The 9,654-nt window shown below is 37.4% G+C and overlaps 1 pseudogene; it reads left to right on the top strand.

Annotated features, from left to right (window-relative positions):
* Positions 1-7,005: 7,005 nt before the first annotated feature.
* Positions 7,006-8,241, top strand: LOC102811971 (annotated as a pseudogene).
* The last annotated feature ends 1,413 nt before the right edge of the window (positions 8,242-9,654 follow it).

The following is a 9,654-nucleotide window of genomic DNA, read 5'->3' as shown; positions in this document are numbered from 1 at the left end:
GCTCTCCATACAAAACCAAAAAGGGGGAGATGTAGGAGTTAAGGGAAGTGTGTGAAGCCCACCCGATGATAGCTCTCTAAACCAAGGAAGACTTTGGAGAGAGCTACAAGGAAGACCTTGCTAGCCAGTGACAATGGGTCAAGACCACACGGACCTATATAGTAGAAAAACAAGTTAGTTAAGAAAATTACTCTGAAGTATGTGACTATTGTAGTATGTAGCTTTTGATTCATATCTTTATAATTATCCTGGAAATTGTGTTCCCTACCTATGAAACCAATCTTCGCACATACTGATTTCCAACTTATAATTCTCACTGAATGATGTCAATGGTATTGTGATCTAGCAAAGGTTTAATGAATCATTAATTAAAGATGTATGATTTTCCCTCTCCCTCATACCTAAGAAATATGTATTTAAACTGAATCTGTAAGACATTAAAACACTCTCGATTGACCATCTTGAGTCTCCTGTCACATCAATCCTCAAATCTGCCTCCTTGAACCCTGGTCCGTGCAGGGCTGGCCCCTGCACTCATGAGCACAATTAAATGTTCTCGAATACTCATATTTCACAATGTTGTCCATAACTTGTCATGATCCACACAGTCGAAAGCCTTTGTGTAGTCAATAAAGCACAGGTAAACATCTTTCTGATGTTTGGCTTACAGCCAAGATCCATTGGACATCAGCAATGATATCCCTCATTCCATGGCCTCTTCTGAATCTGGCTTGAACCTCTGGAAGTTCTCTGTCAATGTACACTTGCAGTCATTTCTTTATTATCATTAGCAAAACTTTACTCGCATGGTTATCAAAGAGATTGTCCGATGATTTCTGCATTCCATTGGGTCACTTTTCTTTGGAATTGGCACAAATACGGATCTCCTCCAATCACTCGGCCAAATAGTTGTCTTCCAAATTTCTTGGCATAGATGAGTGAGTTTCTTGAAAGATTTCAATTTTTATTCCATCAATTCCTGGTGCCTTGTTCTTTGCTAATTCCTTCAATGCACCTTGGACTTCTTCCTTCAGCATCATTGGCTCTTGATCACATGTGACCCCTTGAAATGGTTGAACATTAACCATTTCCCTTTGGCACAGTGACTCTGTGTAAAAGCCAACTATACACATGGACCTCACCAGATGAAATACACAGGAATTAAATTGACTACATCTGTGAGAAGAGGTAGTGGCTAGCCAAAACTAGGCCAGGGGAATTATGTGGAATAGCCCATTAAACTTGCAAAATATTCAAGTTTAAGCAGAAGATGAAGAAAATTAAAACAAGTCCCAGGACAGCCAACATATAAGCTTGAACATTTTGTTTGTTTGTTAAGTGCCATCAAGTTAGTTTTGCCTAACAGTGACCTTGTATAGTGTTTCTGAAGAATGGCTGGTGAGTTTGAAACCACAGATGCTGTGGTTCAAACCAATCTTGCTGGATAACACAGAAGATTATTCTGCATCTACTCATCAGGACTTTAGAGATCATCTCCAGAACAGATTTGATGCACTAGAAACTAATGACAGATCAGAAGAGTTGAGGGATGACATCAACAACATCATACAGGAAGAAAGCAGAAGTTCATTAAGAAAACAAAAAAGAATGAAAAGACCAAAATGGATATCAAAAAAGTCTCTGAAACAAGTTCTATAGCATAGAGATGCTAAAGCCAATGGAAGAAATGAGGAGGTAAAAGAGGTGAATGGAAAATTTCAAAGGACAACTCTAAAAGACAAAGTCAAAGTATTACAATGAAATGTGCAAGGACCTGGAGTTAGAAAACCAAAAGGGAAAAATCACTTTAGCAATTCTCAAGCTGAAAGGACTGAAGAAAAAATTCAAACCTTGACTTGAAATATTGAAGGATTCTATATGCAAAACAAAGTCCTGGGGATTTGGGAGAAAGGATATGCAGACCTCTGTCAGTAATAATACAGGATATTGGATGAAACAGGTTCAAAGGACAGTCACAGAATGCTGACTATGATATACAGGGAAAATTAGGAGGATCAAAGACTTACTGAGTGGGTTAGGAGCAGAGGCCAGAAAGGAGATGTTTTCTGATTTGCGGTGGCCAACAAGTCCAGGTGCAGCCATTTTGAATGGGAAGGAGCAGATACAAAGTCAAGAGAGTACTCCCATCACAGAGGGCTGACCCATCATCAGAGATAAAGTTGTAAACATTTCTTTTTTGTTCTTTTATTTTCTTATGTCTGCCCACCTCCACTCAGGGAATTAAAGGGGATACATGAGCAAGTGGGCACACACATAGAAGGTTATACTATGCATGCAGAAGAATCAGCACAGCAAGGATCACTGGGCACAAAATTGAAGAAAGAGGAGGAGTCAACAGGAATAGTTTAAATTGGGAGTGTCATCTACAATGGGTCTGGCCAGCCCTGGGCTCATTCTCACTAAGAGAAACACCTGGACAGGCTTGAGGAAAGGTGTGAGAAGCAAAAAAGGGAAAAGAAACCAAAAACAAAATATTGAGTTACATCATAAGGTGCAACAGGAACATCTTGAAATATGTCAAGCAGCTTTAGAGGCAATAAGTTAAAAATAGAGGCGCTAAAGTCTTACTCATATTTTGCTAGCATTTTTTTTTTTTCATTTTTAGACTTTAGCATTCACTCTGTTATTTTGGTCCTCCTTTTATCTTGGTGAAGGAGAGGGGGTTCTTTCTCTCCTTGCATTACCCAAGAAGAGATAGCCATTGCAGTCATACAGCCAAGCTACAATTGCAAGCTATAAAATCCCACCACATGGGCAACAACCAATACCACTGGCTATACAGCAGAACAGCATTAATGACCAACACCTGCTAAAATTACTTTGAGTTGGGTAGTAAGAGAAGTGAAAAGAGAAACCCATCTCCTAATCACATTTACCAGGAGGAAATCAGAGAGCTTAAGAACACGCCAAAATACACTCATCTAATTATTGAAACTACAACAACATCACAGTGCCTAAAACCAATAGGAAATTTCTGCTTATGTCCAGAAAAAAGACAGAGTAGATCAAACAAATGAGCTGGAGGTAGGCCTAGAATTTACACTGGAAGGAATGCAGGCTTTGGAACTGCCTGATAAGGAATTCAGGGGAATCGTATTTAGGTACATCCAAATGTTTAACAGAAAGGTGGGTAAAGATAAGGAAGAAGTCATAAAAGTGTTACAGGAACAACCAAATAATATAGATATAGCATTGGAAACAATTTAAAACCTACACAAAAAGATCCAGATGATTAGTACTAAAATATCAGAAATGGACAATAATATACTGAAAGGGCACAGGAGTAGAACTGAAGTGATAGAAGCACAAATCAGTGAGCTTGAAGACAAATATCTTAATACTGCTAAAATAGAACAGCAAGAAGAAAAAAGAATGAAAAAATCTGAAGAAAGTCTAAGATTCATGTGGAACAATGTGAAGAGGAATGACCTACAGGTGACTGGAGTTCCAGAACAGGAAGAATCACAAAAAAAAAAACCACAGAGGAGATAGCCAAAGAGTTTTTGGAAGAAATTTTCCCTAACATTCTGAAAGACAAGAAGATAACCCTTCAAGAAACTGAACAAATCTTAAACAGATAGGCCCCCAAAGAAAATCACCAAGACACATCATAATCAAACTCTCCAAAATCTAATACAAGAAGAGAATCCTGAAAGCAGCTAGGATAAAGAGAAGTGTTAGCTACAAAGGCAAGCCAATAAGATTAAGCTCTGGTCTCTCAGCAGAAACCATATACAAACATATACATATACAGAGACATATACAAACTCCTGAAAGGAAAAAAAAAAAATCCAACCAAGAAGTTTTTACTCAGCAAAGTTGTCAGTCAAGTATGACCATGCATACTTGGATAAACAGAAGTTAAGTGACTTTGTAAACGCCAAGCCAGCACTTCCAAACATCTTAAAGGGAGTTCTTTGGACTGAGAATCAACAAGAGCAGACAACAACCAGAGATTTACATACATGACAAATCCAACCAGAAGTCAGTTGAGAGATGGAAGACTCCAGAGAAGAACAAAACTGCAAGAATGAAACCAGAGGATCTGGGAGGTCAGGCTATGATTAAAACAACTACAATGTGAAAGAAGAGTAAAATATAAGAACAGAGATCCTGGTGGTAAGGAGGTCAGGTAGATTTCAGGATAAAAGAGACTATTTTAAAAGGGAGGAAAAAGTTAATAGTATACAGGGTATTCTCCAAGGAAAAGGAAAATCCAAGAAAATATGGAAACATTAAAACTATGAAGAAATTGACAAGAAAAAGCACACACAAAAAAATGAACTTAGCACAGGAAGCCATGAGAACAAAGAAACCAGCAGCACCACAAAAACCACAAACAAATTATTGCAATTAATTCATACCTATCAATAATTACACTGAATGTCAATAGATTAAAGGCACCAGACAAGAGACAAAGAGTGGCAGAATGAATAAGAAAACAGGAACCTTCAATATGCTGTCTATAAGAGACATACCTTACACAGAAAGATAAAAACAGATTAAAAGTCAAAGGATGGAAAAAAATAAACCAAGCTAATTGCAATAAAAAAATTAGCAGAAGTGGCAATACTAATCTCTGATAAAATAAACTGTAAGGCAAAAAACAGCATAAGCGACAAGAAAGACATTGTCTCACGATTAAAGGGTCAATTTAACAAGAAGACATAATCATAATAAATATGTATGCTCCTAAAGAAAGAGCCCCAAAGTATGTAAAGCAAACAAACCCTAATAGGATTGAAGGAAGAAATAGACAAATATACAAAAATAGTGGGAGATTTTAATACATCACTTTCAAAAAAAGATAGAACAACCAGAAAGAAACTCAACAAAGACACAAAGGAGCTAAAGAACAAAATCAACCACCTTGAACTCATGGATGTGTACAGAACATTCAACCTAAAAATAGCACAATACACACTCTTTTCCATTGCACACGGAACATTCTCCCAAGATAGACCACGTGTTAGGCCACATACAAGCCTCCATAAATTTGAAAATATCAAAATACTACAAAGCATCTTCTCAGATCAGAATTATATAAAAACATAAATAAACCATAGTAAGATCAAGGAAATAAAGTCAAATACATGGAAACTGAGTAACACCCTGTAGAACAAATACAAGGTGAAATTTAAAAATTCTTATAAATAAATGAGAATGAAAACACAACATACCAAAAACTTTAGGACACAGCAAAAACAATGCTGAGAGGACAATTTATAGCAGTAAAAGCACACATCCAAAAAAGGAGAATGAATAAAAATCAATACATTAACACAACATCTCCAGCAATTAGAAAAAGATCAGCAAAATAAATCTACAGTCATCAGAAGAAAAGAAATAATAAAGATTAAAGCAGAAATAAACAAAATAGAAAACAGAAAAATTACAGAAAGATTCAACAGGGCAAGAGGCTGGTTCTTCAAAAGATTAATAAAATTGACGAACTATTGGCAAACCTAACAATAGAAAACAAGGAGAAGACACAAATCACATGCACAGGAAACCACAAGAGTGCTGTAACAACAGAACCAACGGAAATAAAAAGGATAATAACAGAATACTATGAAGAGTTATGGTCCAATACATTTGAAAATCTAGAGGAAATGGATACAGTTTTAGAAAAAACATGACCTGTGTAAACTTACACAGAGTGAAGTATAAAATTTGAACAGACTATAACAAAAGAAGAAATTGATTAGGTCATCAAAAACCTCCCAACCAAAAATGTCCAGGCATAGATGGCTTCACTTGTGAGTGTTACCAAACATTTAGAGAAGAGCTGTCACAGATTCTACTCAAACTATTCCAGAAAATAGAAGAGGATGGAAAACTTCCTAATACATTTAATAAAGGAGCATAACCCTCCTACCAAAACCAGGGATGAACATCACTAAAAAAGACAATTATAGACTAATAACCCTCATGAACATAGATGCAAAAATTCTCAACAAAATCCTAGCTAATAAAATTCAACAACACATTAAAAAATAATACACCATGATTGGCTGCTATTAATATCAGAGATGCAAGGATGGTTTATTAGAAAAACAGTCAATGCAATCCACCATATAAGTAAAAATAGGGAAAAAAACACATGATCATATCAATTGATGCAGAAAATGCATTTGACAAAATCCAACATCCATTCCTGATAAAAACAGCCAACAAAGAAGGAATTGAATGGAAACTCCTCAACATGATTAAGAGCATATATACAAAACCAACAGCTAACATCACTTTCAGTATCGAGAAACCAAAAGCTTTCCCTTTTTGAACAGGAAATTGACAAGGATGCCATTTATCACTACTCCTATTCAATATTTTGTTGGAAGTCTTAGCCAGAGCTATAAGGCAAGATAAGAAAATTAAAGGCATCCAAATCGGCAAAGAAGTAAAACTCTCTATTTGCAGATGATATGATTCTATACATAGAAACCCCAAAGATTCAGAAAAAAAACACTGGAACTCATTGGAAGATTCAGCATAGTGGCAGGGTACAAGATCAACATACAAATATCAGTCAAATTCCTCTATACTAATAACGACAGCTATGAAAAGGAAATAAGGAAAGCAATATAATTCACAACAGCCATTCAAATAATGAAATATTTAGGAATAAATTTAACCAGTGAAACAAAAGACCTATACAAGAAAACTACAAAACACGACTACAAGTCTGGCTGGAGCCCTTTGGTGAATTTGTTAGGCGTGGAGAGGGCTTCCAAATTCCGTGTGGTAAATGCTACTCCGAGACACACTTCATTTAAGCAACAAAGGAGCTCGGGGAAGATTGTGGAAACTTAGAAGAACCAGGGCTCCATAAGGATAATAGTTTCCAGTACACTATCCCTCAAGATGACTCCTTCAGTGGTTCATCTACCTCTTCATGTGAACAAACGAGTAATTTTACACCATCCTTTTGAAGAAAATCTACTTACATGAAGAAGAGACAGATCAAGCCAGCTACTACTTTCCATGTTGAAGGGTCAGGCGGAATACCAGCCAAAGGAAAAAGGAAACCAAGGCAGGAAGAAGATGAAGACTATCGAGAATTTCCTCAGAAGAGGTTAAGCTATATGGGAGGAAACAACATTTTAAAATTCAGCCTAGCCCCAAGCCCAGACTCATAGTATTCAGAAGGAACCACGAGGTTATGCAGCAGGCAGTTTGGAGGAGCAATGGTACTTAGATATCGTGGATAAGGGCAGCATCTCCGGTCCTACCTGCCAGTCAGTGGGGAGGAAAACCACAGAAGGTTTAAAGAAGCACATGGAAAACTGAAGACAGGAAATGTTTACTTGTCATCACTGTAGGAAACAGCTTCATTCACTGGCAGACATGAAGTATCATGTAATGGCAAATCATAACAGTTTGCCCATTTTGAAGACTGGAGGTGAACTAGATGAGCCAAGTGAGAGAGAATGACTCCAAACAGTTCTAAAGAGACTAGGCAAGATCAGTTGCATACATGAGAGTTGATCTAGTACCTTCACCAGCATCATGGGATATATGTATCGTCAGAAAATGTGGCAAAGAGGCTGCAGAGCTGGAGAAGATGGCTCTGAAATGTCACCACTGTGAAAAGCCATATAGATCGAAGGGTGGACTTTTGTATCATCTGAGATCAGACATGGGCCTAGTCCTTCTCCCCAAAGTCAGAACAGCCAGAGTGCTTAAAGGATATAAGTCTAGAGTCAAAAAATAGGAGCCGAGTGTAGAGGCGTTCTGCCAAGATAGCTGTATCTTGGTGCCAAGACAGCCAAGATGCCAAGACAGCACCTGTAGGAGCTGGCCTCTGCAGAACTGGCCAAAAAATTGCCTAAGAGAAAGGTACTTCAAGACTTGATACCTGACCTGGGCTACCTAAGAAGCACTATACAAATGGAAGGCAGAGGTCAAGAAGTATCATTGTATTCAGTGTCCTAATCAGGGTTGTGAGGCTGTCTATGGTAGTTTATCAGGCCTTAAAGCTTACCTGGGTTCTTGCACATTGGGGAACTTTGTGTTTGGAAATTACAAGTGTCTTCTGTGTCAGAATATGATGTCAAGCATCATATCAACTCCATCCATGCTGAGGATTGGTTTATTGTAAACACAACAACAACCAAAAGCTTTTAAAAATGGATGAAGATAAAGCAGCAGCAGCAGCAGCAAGAAGAAGAAAATCGGACAGCGCAACACAGGAGCAGAAGGTCTCTAAGAAGGCAGTAGCAGTCTGGCACTGAGTGTTCAGAATCAGAGCTGAGTCTTAGAGTAGACAAGGATCAGAAGCAGAATAATGAGGAACTGGTAGTTTCAACCTCCTGTAAGGAACCAGAGCAGGAGCCAGTGGCAGCACATTTCCAGAAAGTAAAGTTCCCCCAAACGACTCATAAATGAGGGAGGAAATATAGGCAGGCCATGTGAAAGTGCTCCTAGAGTGGATGTGATGATATTATCATGGGGGCCTGTGCTGAGGAAACTTAGTGGAGAGAAATGTATTTTTTTCAGCTGTTTGTGACTTTCTCAGCTTCTTACTCCTGTGTAAATTTCCCTGTTTCCCCTACTTATCCCTTTCTTTTCCCTTTTTGGTAGATTTTCCTGCTATTCCTTATTGGAGTCCTTATGTTTTTCTGATTCTTATTTTGTCCCAAAAGCCCCCTTTAAGACCAACTATAGGCCTCTTTTGTCCTGTATAAAACTAAAACTTGTTTGGTGTCCTTTCCTTCCTGAGGTGTAGAATGTTCTTGGAAGTTCCATTGATTTAGTAACCACTCCATCCAGCTTATGAAACAATTCAAACTAAGTTTTAAAATCAAAACTGATTTATCATTTTGCATTTGTGATGTAATAAACCTAGAAGCTAGAACTGTTATCATTCATGTAATAAGGTTATCCTGTCTCCTTGGTAAACAAATTTTATGGAAGCTGTTTGTTATGGTTTTAACAAACAACCCAGTGTGGTTTTAGGATTGAAAAGAAGAAAATGGACTAAAGGTGGAATGAAAAAGTTAGAACATTTCTACTGTGGTTATATATTTTCTTATTGCAAATCACAGCCCACAGACATGAAAAGCAGGCTTAAGAGTAAACATTAAAGTTATTGGAAAGAAGAAGGTAGAAGAAGCAATAAATATTGCTGCAACTTTCAAAAAAAACAACAAAACAAAACAAAGCAAAAAAACACACGCACACAAAACACTACTACAAGAAATCACAAGAGATTTTCAAAAATGGAAGAATATACCATGTTCCTGTATAAGAACACTTAACCTTGTGAAAATATCAATGCTACCTAAAACAACCTACAGATATAATGTAATGCCAACCCAGTTTCCAACAATATTTTTAAAAAAGATGGAAAAAATGATTACTAACTTTATATGGAAAGGAAAGAGTTCTCAAGCAGAGCAAAGCACTGCTTAAGAAGAATGATAAAGTTTGAGGCTATCACTCCCTGATTACAAAATTTACTACCTGACTACAATGGTCGAACTAGTCTGGTGCTGGTACAATGAAAGATACATAGATCAATGGAACAGAATTGAGAATCCAGAAGTTAATCTATCCACATAACATCAACTGATCTCTGGCAAAGGGCCAAAGTACCTTGAATTGGGAGGTGAAAGTCTCTTCAACAAATGA

The sequence above is a fragment of the Chrysochloris asiatica genome, unplaced genomic scaffold, assembly GCF_000296735.1.
Source record: "Chrysochloris asiatica unplaced genomic scaffold, ChrAsi1.0 scaffold00252, whole genome shotgun sequence".
In the NCBI taxonomy this organism is placed as follows: Eukaryota; Metazoa; Chordata; class Mammalia; order Afrosoricida; family Chrysochloridae; genus Chrysochloris; species Chrysochloris asiatica.
This window is presented reverse-complemented; position numbering and strand designations above follow the sequence as displayed.